The 13,439-nt window shown below is 51.5% G+C and overlaps 3 long non-coding RNA genes across 5 annotated transcripts; all 3 read right to left on the reverse strand.

Annotated features, from left to right (window-relative positions):
* Positions 1-249: 249 nt before the first annotated feature.
* LOC131587847 (uncharacterized) lies at positions 250-3,287 on the reverse strand. 2 transcript variants are annotated; one of them, XR_009279450.1, is made up of 5 exons: positions 2,295-3,287; positions 2,175-2,241; positions 1,921-2,083; positions 1,758-1,837; positions 250-1,680 (listed from the first exon to the last, which is right to left on the reverse strand). It is a non-coding gene; the product is annotated as an uncharacterized LOC131587847 (long non-coding RNA). The 2 variants fall into 2 exon arrangements; XR_009279449.1 differs by having other exon boundaries at positions 2,175-3,287.
* Positions 3,288-3,467: 180 nt separating this feature from the next.
* On the reverse strand, positions 3,468-5,109 carry LOC131587849 (uncharacterized). The gene is made up of 4 exons (XR_009279453.1): positions 4,017-5,109; positions 3,897-3,938; positions 3,635-3,801; positions 3,468-3,551 (listed from the first exon to the last, which is right to left on the reverse strand). It is a non-coding gene; the product is annotated as an uncharacterized LOC131587849 (long non-coding RNA).
* A 506-nt stretch (positions 5,110-5,615) lies between these two features.
* LOC131587848 (uncharacterized) lies at positions 5,616-7,992 on the reverse strand. Of its 2 annotated transcripts, XR_009279452.1 has the most exons (5): positions 7,347-7,992; positions 7,079-7,251; positions 6,916-6,995; positions 5,739-6,838; positions 5,616-5,660 (listed from the first exon to the last, which is right to left on the reverse strand). It is a non-coding gene; the product is annotated as an uncharacterized LOC131587848 (long non-coding RNA). The 2 variants fall into 2 exon arrangements; XR_009279451.1 differs by lacking the exon at positions 5,616-5,660 and having other exon boundaries at positions 5,667-6,838.
* Between the last annotated feature and the right edge of the window lie 5,447 nt (positions 7,993-13,439).

A 13,439-nucleotide genomic window follows, 5' to 3' on the forward strand; every position in this document is an offset into this window, starting at 1 on the left:
CAATGCAAATTTCCAAAAGCAGAACATTGGAAAGAGAAATATATAAATATATACATGTAAAAGTAAATATAGGGGAGCTAGATAGATATATAGAGAGAGAGAGTTAGAGAGAAAGAAAAAAGAAATAAATACAAGTAATCCAAATCTAGACAAGTAGATTAATATTCAGTATGAAAACCGTATGGATAGATGCTAATATAATACATTTTAATATCTGTTGTGTATTATATCTAGGTGTGTAAAAAATGAGGTTCAATATGATAGAAATAGGTATGAAAAATATTTAAATCAAGGGACTATTTGTTTTTTATTTACTTACAGGCATGGCATTTAAATGAATAATATAGAAATGAAAATATACACATCTATAATAAACAAATGACTATAGATAGATAGATAGCCAGCCATAAAATAGAAATAAATACAAGTAATCCATTACTGGACAAGTAGATTAAAACCTCAAAAAAAGCTCAGAGACTAGAACTACATGAAGGCCTCTACCCTGAGAGACATGAACTTAAGCAACACCATTACAAAGTCCTTTATCCCAAAGTCCTTTTTCCCAACACAAAGGAAGTACCAATACAACGTAAGCAGTATAGATTTTTCTTACTCTTTTGAACCCCACATCGAGCAGTAAATAATGTAATGGTTAGAAAGCCAAGACAAAACTCAAAGAGCTGAAGGATAACTTCACAGCTCCAGCCACCTTGTGTCCATCTAGGAACACCCGCTAGACTCCAACTACACCCTACATTACAAATTTCAAATTACAGGGGCCTGGGACTTGGCCTTTTACACCTACACCCAGGCTGGGCAGCAGGACAGAGCAGCTCCGGGACACCTACACCCAGACACCCGTGACACACAAGACAACAGACGAAGGGACACAACAGGGAGACACAGCTCTGGGCCACAAGAATGGCCGCAAGGACCGAGAGAACGCGGAACGAGATGAGCCGGGTGAGAATGAAGGCGAGCTGATGAAGCTCGCAGAACCCGGGAGGAAGAAGATGCTGACGGAACGATTAACTCCACGAACTGCCAAGAGGGATGCCCAAGAATTTTAGGGCCAAAGTCCCCTACCCATCTTTGCGTTTCTTCAAATCCTAAGCTGCAGCAATGGATCCTTGCGGCGCACGGCTGTCGACACAGCTCGGAACAAGACCTCTAAAAGACATCCGATCGGATGCTTTTAAAAGAGAGATGCAATGCCAAGGCCCCTGAGAGCACCCGAGGCAAAGCTTTGATGGTGCCTGGCCGAGGAAGCCAGAAATGGGAGATGCGAGGAATGATGCCAGGGTTTCTGGTGAGCCCCTGGAAGGGATAAGGCGAAGCACGTACAACACAAGAGGCACAAAAGACACAGAAAGCACAATGGACAAGTGACACGACATGGCCTGGGACTGCTCTGTCCTGCGCACCTCAGCACTGTGAGCAAAAGTGAGGCTCTCCCTTCACGTGGCCTAAGGGGCCACAGCCTGGACACCCCCAAAGCTGACTCAAAAATCCCGGGTCACGAGTCAAAACCCAGCACCCCGCTTTCATCCCCGCTGCGGGTCATAGCCTTCGACTTCACTCTCGAATGCCCGGCGGGGAGGATCCACGTGGAGCGCCAAGGAAGGGTGCCTCGCCAACCGGGAAGTTCCTGCCATCGCCAGGCTGCCGTCTCTCGGTCAGCTACAATAAATAAAACAGAAAATCAGCGGCTGATCTTTGCAGGGCAACGGCCAAAACCCGACAATTCCGCTACTCACGGTCTCCTGCGAACGACCGCGTCCTGAGGCCGCACGTTTCGACCACGCCGGGAGCCGGACGCCGCCATCGCAGGGCACGCCTGAGTTAAGAGAAGACAAAGTGATGCGGCATTGCTGAAACTTGAACAGGCCCTCGCTCCTCCTCCCAACATCCTCAACTCACGGCAACCCCTCGGCCTGTTCCTGCAGACCACCCACACGGCCCCGTTATGTGGAAAAGGCTCCGTCACACGATCCCATAACGCTTCTGCAGGGCTCATGGCAGAGGCGAAGCAGGCGTGCTGGCCGGTCAGCGACGGGGTCTCGATGAAACGTGACTGGACTGCCTAAAGCACGCAAACGAGAAGGGGCACTTGGCATTGCACCAGAAACTGAGAGCCCAGTGATAACAGCTTCCCTCCACCGGTCAATGCTCACCTTGCCCACTTGACCTTGACTGCTGCTAGCTGGCTCTATTTCCTAAAAATAAAGACAAAGAGGAGACCTGTAACACAGTGACCGGTTCCAGTTGCCCTGCAAAGAGAAACATTGACTTACCTTCTCGGGGGAACCCCCTTACCCTGGATGGGGCGCTCTGCCACCGATTTCATCCGTGTGCATCTGAAAGAAAGCTGAGACAAAAGTCAAAGTGCTGCAGGGTAACTTCACAGCTCCTGACATCTTGTGTCCATCTAGGCACACCCGCTAGACTCCAACTACACCCTACATCACAAATTTCAAATTACAGGGGCCTGAGACTTGGCCTTCTACACCTACACCCAGGCTGGGCAGCAGGACAGAGCAGCTCCGGGACAACTACACCCAGACACCCGTGACACACAAGACAACAGACGAGGGGACACAACGGGGAGACAAAACTCTGGGCCACAAGAACGGCCACAAGGACCGAGAGAACGCGGAATGAGATGAGCCGGAAGACAATGAAGGCGAGCTGATGAAGCTCGCAGAACCCGGGAGGAAGAAGATGCTGATGGAATGACAAACTCCAGCAACTGCCAAGACGGATGCCCGAGAATTTTAGGGCCACAGTCCTCTACCTATCTTTGTGTTTCTTCAAGACCTAAGCCGCAACAATGGATCCTCGCGGCGCACGGCTGTTGACACAGCTCGGAACAAGACCTCTAAAAGACATCCGATCGGATGCTTTCCAAAACAGATGCAATTCCAAGGCCTCTGCGAGCTCCTGAGGCAAAGCTTCGATGGCATCGGGCTGAAGAGCCCAGAGATCGGAGATGGTACGAGCGACGCCGGGGTTTCTGGTAAGCCCCCAGAAGAAATAAGGCGAGGCACATACAACAGGAGAGGCACAAAAGACACAGAAGGCACGACGGACAAGTGATACTACACGCCCCGGGACTGCTCTGTCCTGCGCACCTCAGCACTGTGAACAAAAGCGAGGCTCTCCCTTCACGTGGCCTAAGGGGCCACAGCCTGGACCTCCCCATCCCCAAAGCTGACTTAAAAATCCCAGATCCAGAGTCCCGACCCGGCACCCCACTTTCAGCCCCTCTGCAATTCACAGCCTTCGACTTAGCTCTCGGATGTCCGGCGGGGAGGATCCACGTGGAGCGCCAAGGAAGGGCGCCTCGCCATCTGGGAAGTTCCTGCCATCGCCAGGCTGCTGCCTTCTGGGTCAGCTACAATAAATAAAACAGAAAATCAGCGGCTGATCTTTGCAGGGCATCAGCCAAAACCCGACAATTCCGCGACTCACGGTCTCCTGTGAACGGCCGCGTCCTGAGGACGCACGCTTCGGCCACGCCGGGAGCCGGACGCCGTCGTCGCAGGGTGCGCCTGAGTTAAGAGAAGACAAAGTGATGCGGCATTGCTGAAACTCAAAGGGACCCTCGCTCCTCCTCCCGACATCCCCAACTCACGGCAACCCCTCGGCCCGTTCCTGAAGGCCACCCACACGGCCCCTTTACGTGGAAAAGGCTCCATCTCACGGTCCCGTAACGCGTCCGCAGGGCTCACGGGAGCGGCGAAACAGCTGTGCCGGCCGGTTGGTTGGGGAGGGGATCTCGGCGAAATGTGACTGGACCACCTAAAGCACGCAAACAAGAAGGGACGCTTGGCATTTGCACCAGAAACTGAGAGCCCAGCAACAACAACAGTTTCCCTCCACCAGTAAATGCTCACCTCGCCCGCTTCGCCTTGACTGCTGCTAGCCGGCTTCACTTCCTAAAAATAAAGACAAAGAGGAGACCTGTAACACAGTGACCGGTTCCAGTTGCCCTGAAAAGACAAACATTGACTTACCTTCTCGGGGGAACCCCCTTACCCTGGATGGGGCGCTCTGCCACCGATTTCATCCGTGTGCATCTGAAAGAAAGCTGAGACAAAAGTCAAAGTGCTGCAGGGTAACTTCACAGCTCCTGACATCTTGTGTCCATCTAGGCACACCCGCTAGACTCCAACTACACCCTACATCACAAATTTCAAATTACAGGGGCCTGAGACTTGGCCTTCTACACCTACACCCAGGCTGGGCAGCAGGACAGAGCAGCTCCGGGACAACTACACCCAGACACCCGTGACACACAAGACAACAGACGAGGGGACACAACGGGGAGACAAAACTCTGGGCCACAAGAACGGCCACAAGGACCGAGAGAACGCGGAATGAGATGAGCCGGAAGACAATGAAGGCGAGCTGATGAAGCTCGCAGAACCCGGGAGGAAGAAGATGCTGATGGAATGACAAACTCCAGCAACTGCCAAGACGGATGCCCGAGAATTTTAGGGCCACAGTCCTCTACCTATCTTTGTGTTTCTTCAAGACCTAAGCCGCAACAATGGATCCTCGCGGCGCACGGCTGTTGACACAGCTCGGAACAAGACCTCTAAAAGACATCCGATCGGATGCTTTCCAAAACAGATGCAATTCCAAGGCCTCTGCGAGCTCCTGAGGCAAAGCTTCGATGGCATCGGGCTGAAGAGCCCAGAGATCGGAGATGGTACGAGCGACGCCGGGGTTTCTGGTAAGCCCCCAGAAGAAATAAGGCGAGGCACATACAACAGGAGAGGCACAAAAGACACAGAAGGCACGACGGACAAGTGATACTACACGCCCCGGGACTGCTCTGTCCTGCGCACCTCAGCACTGTGAACAAAAGCGAGGCTCTCCCTTCACGTGGCCTAAGGGGCCACAGCCTGGACCTCCCCATCCCCAAAGCTGACTTAAAAATCCCAGATCCAGAGTCCCGACCCGGCACCCCACTTTCAGCCCCTCTGCAATTCACAGCCTTCGACTTAGCTCTCGGATGCCCGGCGGGGAGGATCCACGTGGAGCGCCAAGGAAGGGCGCCTCGCCATCTGGGAAGTTCCTGCCATCGCCAGGCTGCTGCCTTCTGGGTCAGCTACAATAAATAAAACAGAAAATCAGCGGCTGATCTTTGCAGGGCATCAGCCAAAACCCGACAATTCCGCGACTCACGGTCTCCTGTGAACGGCCGCGTCCTGAGGACGCACGCTTCGGCCACGCCGGGAGCCGGACGCCGTCGTCGCAGGGCGCGCCTGAGTTAAGAGAAGACAAAGTGATGCGGCATTGCTGAAACTCAAAGGGACCCTCGCTCCTCCTCCCGACATCCCCAACTCACGGCAACCCCTCGGCCCGTTCCTGAAGGCCACCCACACGGCCCCTTTACGTGGAAAAGGCTCCATCTCACGGTACCGTAACGCGTCCGCAGGGCTCACGGGAGCGGCGAAACAGCTGTGCCGGCCGGTTGGTTGGGGAGGGGATCTCGGCGAAATGTGACTGGACCACCTAAAACACGCAAACAAGAAGGGACGCTTGGCATTTGCACCAGAAACTGAGAGCCCAGCGACAACAACAGTTTCCCTCCACCGTTAAATGCTCACCTCACCCGCTTCGCCTTGACTGCTGCTAGCCGGCTTCACTACCTAAAAATAAAGACAAAGAGGAGACCTGTAACACAGTGACCGGTTCCAGTTGCCCTGCAAAGACAAACATTGACTTACCTTCTCGGGGGAACCCCCTTACCCTGGATGGGGCGCTCTGCCACCGATTTCATCCGTGTGCATCTGAAAGAAAGCTGAGACAAAAGTCAAAGTGCTGCAGGGTAACTTCACAGCTCCTGACATCTTGTGTCCATCTAGGCACACCCGCTAGACTCCAACTACACCCTACATCACAAATTTCAAATTACAGGGGCCTGAGACTTGGCCTTCTACACCTACACCCAGGCTGGGCAGCAGGACAGAGCAGCTCCGGGACAACTACACCCAGACACCCGTGACACACAAGACAACAGACGAGGGGACACAACGGGGAGACAAAACTCTGGGCCACAAGAACGGCCACAAGGACCGAGAGAACGCGGAATGAGATGAGCCGGAAGACAATGAAGGCGAGCTGATGAAGCTCGCAGAACCCGGGAGGAAGAAGATGCTGACGGAATGACGAACTCCAGCAACTGCCAAGACGGATGCCCGAGAATTTTAGGGCCACAGCCCCCTACCTATCTCTGCGTTTCTTCAAGACCTAAGCCGCAACAATGGATCCTCGCGGCGCACGGCTGTTGACACAGCTCGGAACAAGACCTCTAAAAGACATCCGATCGGATGCTTTCCAAAACAGATGCAATTCCAAGGCCTCTGCGAGCTCCTGAGGCAAAGCTTCGATGGCATCGGGCTGAAGAGCCCAGAGATCGGAGATGGTACGAGCGACACCGGGGTTTCTGGTAAGCCCCCAGAAGAAATAAGGCGAGGCACATACAACAGGAGAGGCACAAAAGACACAGAAGGCACGACGGACAAGTGATACTACACGCCCCGGGACTGCTCTGTCCTGCGCACCTCAGCACTGTGAACAAAAGTGAGGCTCTCCCTTCACGTGGCCTAAGGGGCCACAGCCTGGACCTCCCCATCCCCAAAGCTGACTTAAAAATCCCAGATCCAGAGTCCCGACCCGGCACCCCACTTTCAGCCCCTCTGCAATTCATAGCCTTCGACTTAGCTCTCGGATGCCCGGCGGGGAGGACCCACGTGGAGCGCCAAGGAAGGGCGCCTCGCCATCTGGGAAGTTCCTGCCATCGCCAGGCTGCTGTCTTCTGGGTCAGCTACAATAAATAAAACAGAAAATCAGCGGCTGATCTTTGCAGGGCATCAGCCAAAACCCGACAATTCCGCGACTCACGGTCTCCTGTGAACGGCCGCGTCCTGAGGACGCACGCTTCGGCCACGCCGGGAGCCGGACGCCGTCGTCGCAGGGCGCGCCTGAGTTAAGAGAAGACAAAGTGATGCGGCATTGCTGAAACTCAAAGGGACCCTCGCTCCTCCTCCCGACATCCCCAACTCACGGCAACCCCTCGGCCCGTTCCTGAAGGCCACCCACACGGCCCCTTTACGTGGAAAAGGCCAAGGCTTCATCACACGGTCCTGTAACGCTTCCGCAGGGCTCACGGGAGCGGCGAAACAGCTGTGCCGGCCGGTTGGTTGGGGAGGGGATCTCGGCGAAATGTGACTGGACCACCTAAAGCACGCAAACAAGAAGGGACGCTTGGCATTTGCACCAGAAACTGAGAGCCCAGCAACAACAACAGTTTCCCTCCACCAGTAAATGCTCACCTCGCCCGCTTCGCCTTGACTGCTGCTAGCCGGCTTCACTTCCTAAAAATAAAGACAAAGAGGAGACCTGTAACACAGTGACCGGTTCCAGTTGCCCTGCAAAGACAAACATTGACTTACCTTCTCGGGGGAACCCCCTTACCCTGGATGGGGCGCTCTGCCACCGATTTCATCCGTGTGCATCTGAAAGAAAGCTGAGACAAAAGTCAAAGTGCTGCAGGGTAACTTCACAGCTCCTGACATCTTGTGTCCATCTAGGCACACCCGCTAGACTCCAACTACACCCTACATCACAAATTTCAAATTACAGGGGCCTGAGACTTGGCCTTCTACACCTACACCCAGGCTGGGCAGCAGGACAGAGCAGCTCCGGGACAACTACACCCAGACACCCGTGACACACAAGACAACAGACGAGGGGACACAACGGGGAGACAAAACTCTGGGCCACAAGAATGGCCACAAGGACCGAGAGAACGCGGAATGAGATGAGCCGGAAGACAATGAAGGCGAGCTGATGAAGCTCGCAGAACCCGGGAGGAAGAAGATGCTGACGGAATGACGAACTCCAGCAACTGCCAAGACGGATGCCCGAGAATTTTAGGGCCACAGTCCTCTACCTATCTTTGTGTTTCTTCAAGACCTAAGCCGCAACAGTGGATCCTCGCGGCGCACGGCTGTTGACACAGCTCGGAACAAGACCTCTAAAAGACATCCGATCGGATGCTTTCCAAAACAGATGCAATTCCAAGGCCTCTGCGAGCTCCTGAGGCAAAGCTTCGATGGCATCGGGCTGAAGAGCCCAGAGATCGGAGATGGTACGAGCGACGCTGGGGTTTCTGGTAAGCCCCCAGAAGAAATAAGACGAGGCACATACAACAGGAGAGGCACAAAAGACACAGAAGGCACGACGGACAAGTGATACTACACGCCCCGGGACTGCTCTGTCCTGCGCACCTCAGCACTGTGAACAAAAGTGAGGCTCTCCCACCGTGTGGCCTAAGGGGCCACAGCCTGGACCTCCCCATCCCCAAAGCTGACTCCATAATCCCAGGTCACAAGTCCCGACCCGGCACCCCGCTTTCAGCCCCTCTGCAATTTTTAGCCTTTGACTCAGCTCTCGGATGCCCGGCGGGGAGGATCCACACGAGGACGCCCAGGAAGGCCACTGCGCTATCCGGGAAGTTCCTGCCATCACCAGGATGTCGTCTCCTCGTCAGCTACAATCTAGAAGACCAAATATCAATGCAGGATCTTAGCGGCACATCTGTGAAAACCCAGGACTTACCTTCTCTAGAGAATGCCCAGGTTCATGGGCTGCACACTTCACCTCACAGGGAGGCAGAGGCTTGCTTCACAGCAGTATTGGCTGACAGCCAAATTACCACCACCTCAAGGAGGGGAGGAAGACTCTCCAGTCAGTGAGGGACAGGGAACCCAGGGTACCCCAAGGATGGAAACCCCAGCTTATATGACAGCAGTAGGCCCTAGCACCCACTATCTCTTCCTGGCTGGCCCTAGCACCAGGGGTACTGCCTGCAGCTCTCAGGGGTTCTGGCACTCTGCTGCTTTAGGGTTCCTGCCTGCAGCTGCCTCAAGGAAACGGGAGTGTTGTTAGGGCTGCTGTTTAGGGTTTGAATAGTCCTGTACTCTACCTTATATCGAAACCTGTACCCTTTTTATTTTCACTGTTTGTCTCCAGCCCTCCACCTCTGAAGCCCTCCCTCAACCTCTCTGTGTCACTGCCAAGCTCCCACACTGAACCCTACAAACTTAGTTAGAACCCTACGCTTGCAACCGGGGATGCTCCTTATCCATAGGCCCCAAGAGATGTCCATTAGCCCGGACCAGGCAATCCACAGTTGCTCCCTACCCTACCTAAGTTTGGCCCTGAGACAGGGCAGAGGCTGACAGAGCCGAACTCTTTGCGGAGGCTAGGCACGAAGCCCTGCCAACCGCCGCCTCGAGGAGGGGTGGGAGCAATCCCCGGCTGCGGAGGGACCGAGAGCCCAGGGTGGGGCGGGGCGGGAAACCCCCTGTTTCCCCAACCCTACGGATCGTCCCCCCACTATCTCCTGGCTGACCCTAGCACCAGGGAACTGCCTGCACCTCTCGGGGGTTCTGGAACTCCCCTGCTTTAGGGTTCCTGCCTGCAGCTGCCTCAGGGAAATGGTAGTACTGTTAGGGCTGCAGTTTAGGGTTTGGGGTGGAGTATACCTGAACTCCACCTTACCTATACCCCTTCTTTTCACTGTTTGCTCAGCCTTTTTTTTTCTTGGAATTCTTGTGGCAGATTGAGGGCACCGGGGAGGGACTGCCAAGATGAAATCAAAAGGGAAAAGGAGAAAGATCACCCCTGCAAATCCACACTGGCTCAGCTGTTCAGGTGCTGCTTCCTGGCAAAAAGCTTTGTCCGTCACCACCTCCTTTAAGCAGTGCTCCAGGTCCAAGTGCATCCAGGTGCTCCCCCAGACCCTATGAGATGCTCTCACCGTCACTCCATCAGATGCCACTGGGAGCCCACCAGAAACTCCTCTCCTCCGGCAGATCCATGCCAACGTTGATTTGCCACTCGTATTTGGCCCTGTAATAACGGCAAAATTGTTGCCCTCTGTCAGGTACGTGTTGTTAGACACAGGTTTTTCCATAGCCATCTTTTCAAGAATGGGGTGCCATCCCTGCTTGATTGCTAAATTATCCATAAATTCTGGAAAACCTAAATGAGAAAAAGAATCTAAAAGACTGAGGAGTTAATATGGGAACCTTTATATCATTAAAGTAGTATGTTTTGAAATAAAGTGAATTCTTCCAGTCCAACTGCAAAAATCCAATTCCTAAAAATAAAATAACCAAAAAACAAACAGCATCAAATTCCCACCAATATCATCAATAAAATCACAATACCTCCGCCACCCAAGGGAAAAAAATCTTAACCTAGAAAAAAATCCAAACCGCCTCAAAAAGTTTCAACACTGAAACACAACTCATCCTAACACTTCAACTAACAATACTAAAATAAATTTTCAAAACAAATATTCCCTCTATGCACACCACCGATACCACATAAAACAAATAAAGTACTCTCATCACAGCACCCCCAAATCAAAAACCCAAATTGCTCTAAAATCTTTAAAATAATCACAAATTAACCCCAAAATAAAAACTTTAATCTCACTAACAAAAAAAAAGAAAACAACCCAAAACAGGTAACACAAACAAAACCAACACTGTACAACCAACTACCAGCAAAAAAAGATGCTACGCTCTGTCACTAACAGTTCTTATCACATCAGCAAAGTTAAACGTAAATAAAAAGCAACCCTACTAAACGCCACACAACAAATCACACCAACTATTCAAAAATAATCAGACCAACACACTGAACTCAAAACCATTCAACTAACCCTAAACATCAGCAAAAAAACCCCAAAGCTCTACATTTATAGTAATACATAAATACTCACCAATACTCTATAAAAAAAGTAATAGCTAATTGAAAACATAAAAAACCAATCTAAGCTACTAAAAAATTAAAAAACATCACCCCCAAAAATATACCTATAAAAATCCACCATATAAATGCCTGTGTCCCCAGAAATGAAACTAAGGAACACCACAACCGAAAGAAATCCAAACTTATCATCAACACCTAAACCAAAAAGCACATTAAATAAATAGAACATATACATTATTATACACCAACTACAAACAAAATAAAATTCTACCATCAACTACTAAAAATCACCTTAAAACCACTCAATAAAAAATTTTCAAAAATTGAAAACTGCATCTAATAAAAGCCACCTAATTAACACCCAAAACTCAGCTAACCAAACAAACCCTACCCAATCTGAACCCCTACATAGAATAAACAAAACCCACTAATCGATATCAAAATCTATTTTAATTGATTCTACCTAAAATACAAACAAACCCATTCATAAAATCATCTTTATTCAAAAACCAAATTTCACTTAGTATACAACACAAAAAAATGAAACAACACACTGTGTACCACCAAAAAAATCTAATATTGAATAAAAACCACATATAAATGCCTCTACTTACTAAATACTACTATCACTATTTATATTTACCTGTATCTGTATAAAAGCATATCTAAAATTAAAAAACATTAATTTGACCATTAATCCAAAGATACACAATAAAAAAATGTTCTAAAATTATATTATATCCCCATCATCTGCTTTATGCCCAAACATAAATTCTATAACTTTAAAACTAAAAATGAAAAAATTCTTTGAACATACAATCTATATACAGTACTAATACAGCCTCACCCAAATTCTCTCTCAACTCTATTGTTTAACACAACAAAAAATCCATTTTTTACTTTTTTAAAATAACTTCTCATTGATTAGTGAATACAAAATAATTGCCAGAACCGTAACAACTTCTTCTAAAACTATTCAACTTTACTCCGATCCAAAAACCCAGGCTACCACCAAAACACCCCACGGCTCAAAAGGATCCACGCCACAGCCCAACTCCAAAAACATCCAAACCACACGTGCAGAAAAACCCTTCTAAATCTCCTGAGCTTTTCTCCACAAAAAAAATATCTAACGTTATTCATCCTTTTTTTCTCTTACCTACGCCCTACTTATTAAAATAAACATTTTTTTTCACTTTTCCTCAAAAACAAATTCCTTTAAAATCAATTAAAAAACGGACTGAAACCTCCCCTCTATTAAGAAACACATTCACTTCAAAACATTTCCTCCCAATTGGTCTCTGACCTTTCCAAGGTTTGGATCCCGTTCCAGTGCACCAGAACCAAATCAACCTGCTCTGGCTCTGGAAACATCAGCGACACCAAACCCAGAGCACGAAGCACCTCGCCGTTCCTACCCCGCTGTCCCTCGGCCCTGCTCTCTCGCGTTCTACGCTGCAGAGCGCTGGGAGCCAGGTTCGCCCCCGAGAATTGTCGCATCCATTTCCTCGGACATTCCAGCTTCCACGGGGATATTGCGGGGACCCCCTGCATTCCATTCCCTAGTACAGCAGCAAGACAAAGTTCTCCCCCAGCCCGCATCTCCAGAAGATCGGATACAAGGCTTAAACAAACCCCGAGGCTTGAGAAATACGGTCTGCCCAAAAAGCCCTCCTCTGCATCCAGAGGAAATGAACATCACAAACAGATTCATGCACACCAGATGCACGGAACGCTGTCAGCTTGGACCTGCAGTTAACTCGGCAATGGAAAAACCTGAGCTCGAAGCCCCCATGTGAAGGTGCAAAAGGTATTGGACACAGTTTCTAGAAAGCGTCACATCGTTATTTAAAGGCGCGGCTCGGCTAAAGAGCGAAACCGACAAAGCCCCGAGACAAAAAGGCCGGAAGGTCGTGCTTTTCCCCCTCCCCTCCTCCCAGCGGCTTTTGCCAGTGCAGTCTGAAGCTGATAAGCCACAAGTGGGCCCCAGCGGCCCTCGCCGGGACTCGCTCCCGGGCTGGCGCCGCTCCAGGTGCGGGGGGACCGGGGGAGCCACGCGAGCCCCGGCAGCGGCGGCACTCGGCACCCGGGGGCGGCCCCGCGCTCCCGGCCCCGGACGGAGCGCGGCTCCCGGCCGGAAAGCGGCTCCTCCGGCGGGCGGGGGCGGCCTCGGCCCCGGGACAGCCCGGCCCGCCCAGCGGCACCGGGACCGGCCCGAAGGGACCCCGGCGGTGCCCGAGCCCCGCGCCCGGAGCGGGCGGAGCGGCCGGACGGACACAGCTCCGCGCCGCGGCTCCCGCCTGCCGGCCCGGCAGAGCTCACCTCGCCTCCGCACGGCTCTGTCGCTCCCCGGCAAGATGAAATCAAAAAGGAAAAGGAAAAAAGTCTCCCCTGCAAACCCGCACTGGCTCACCTGCTCAGATGCTGCTTCCAGATACAAAGGTTTGTCCCTCGGCACCTCCTTTAAGCAATGCTCCATGTCCAAGTGCATCCAGCTGCTCTCCCAGACCCTATGAAGGTGCTCCCGGTATCATTCTATGAGACACCCCCGGGGAGCCCACCATAAACCCCTCTTCTCCAACTGCTCCGTGCCCAAGTGAACTGAGGGAAACCCTCCCCCTAAAACAGCCCCGGGCAGG

This window comes from Poecile atricapillus, chromosome 23 (genome assembly GCF_030490865.1).
Source record: "Poecile atricapillus isolate bPoeAtr1 chromosome 23, bPoeAtr1.hap1, whole genome shotgun sequence".
Lineage (NCBI taxonomy): Eukaryota > Metazoa > Chordata > Aves > Passeriformes > Paridae > Poecile > Poecile atricapillus.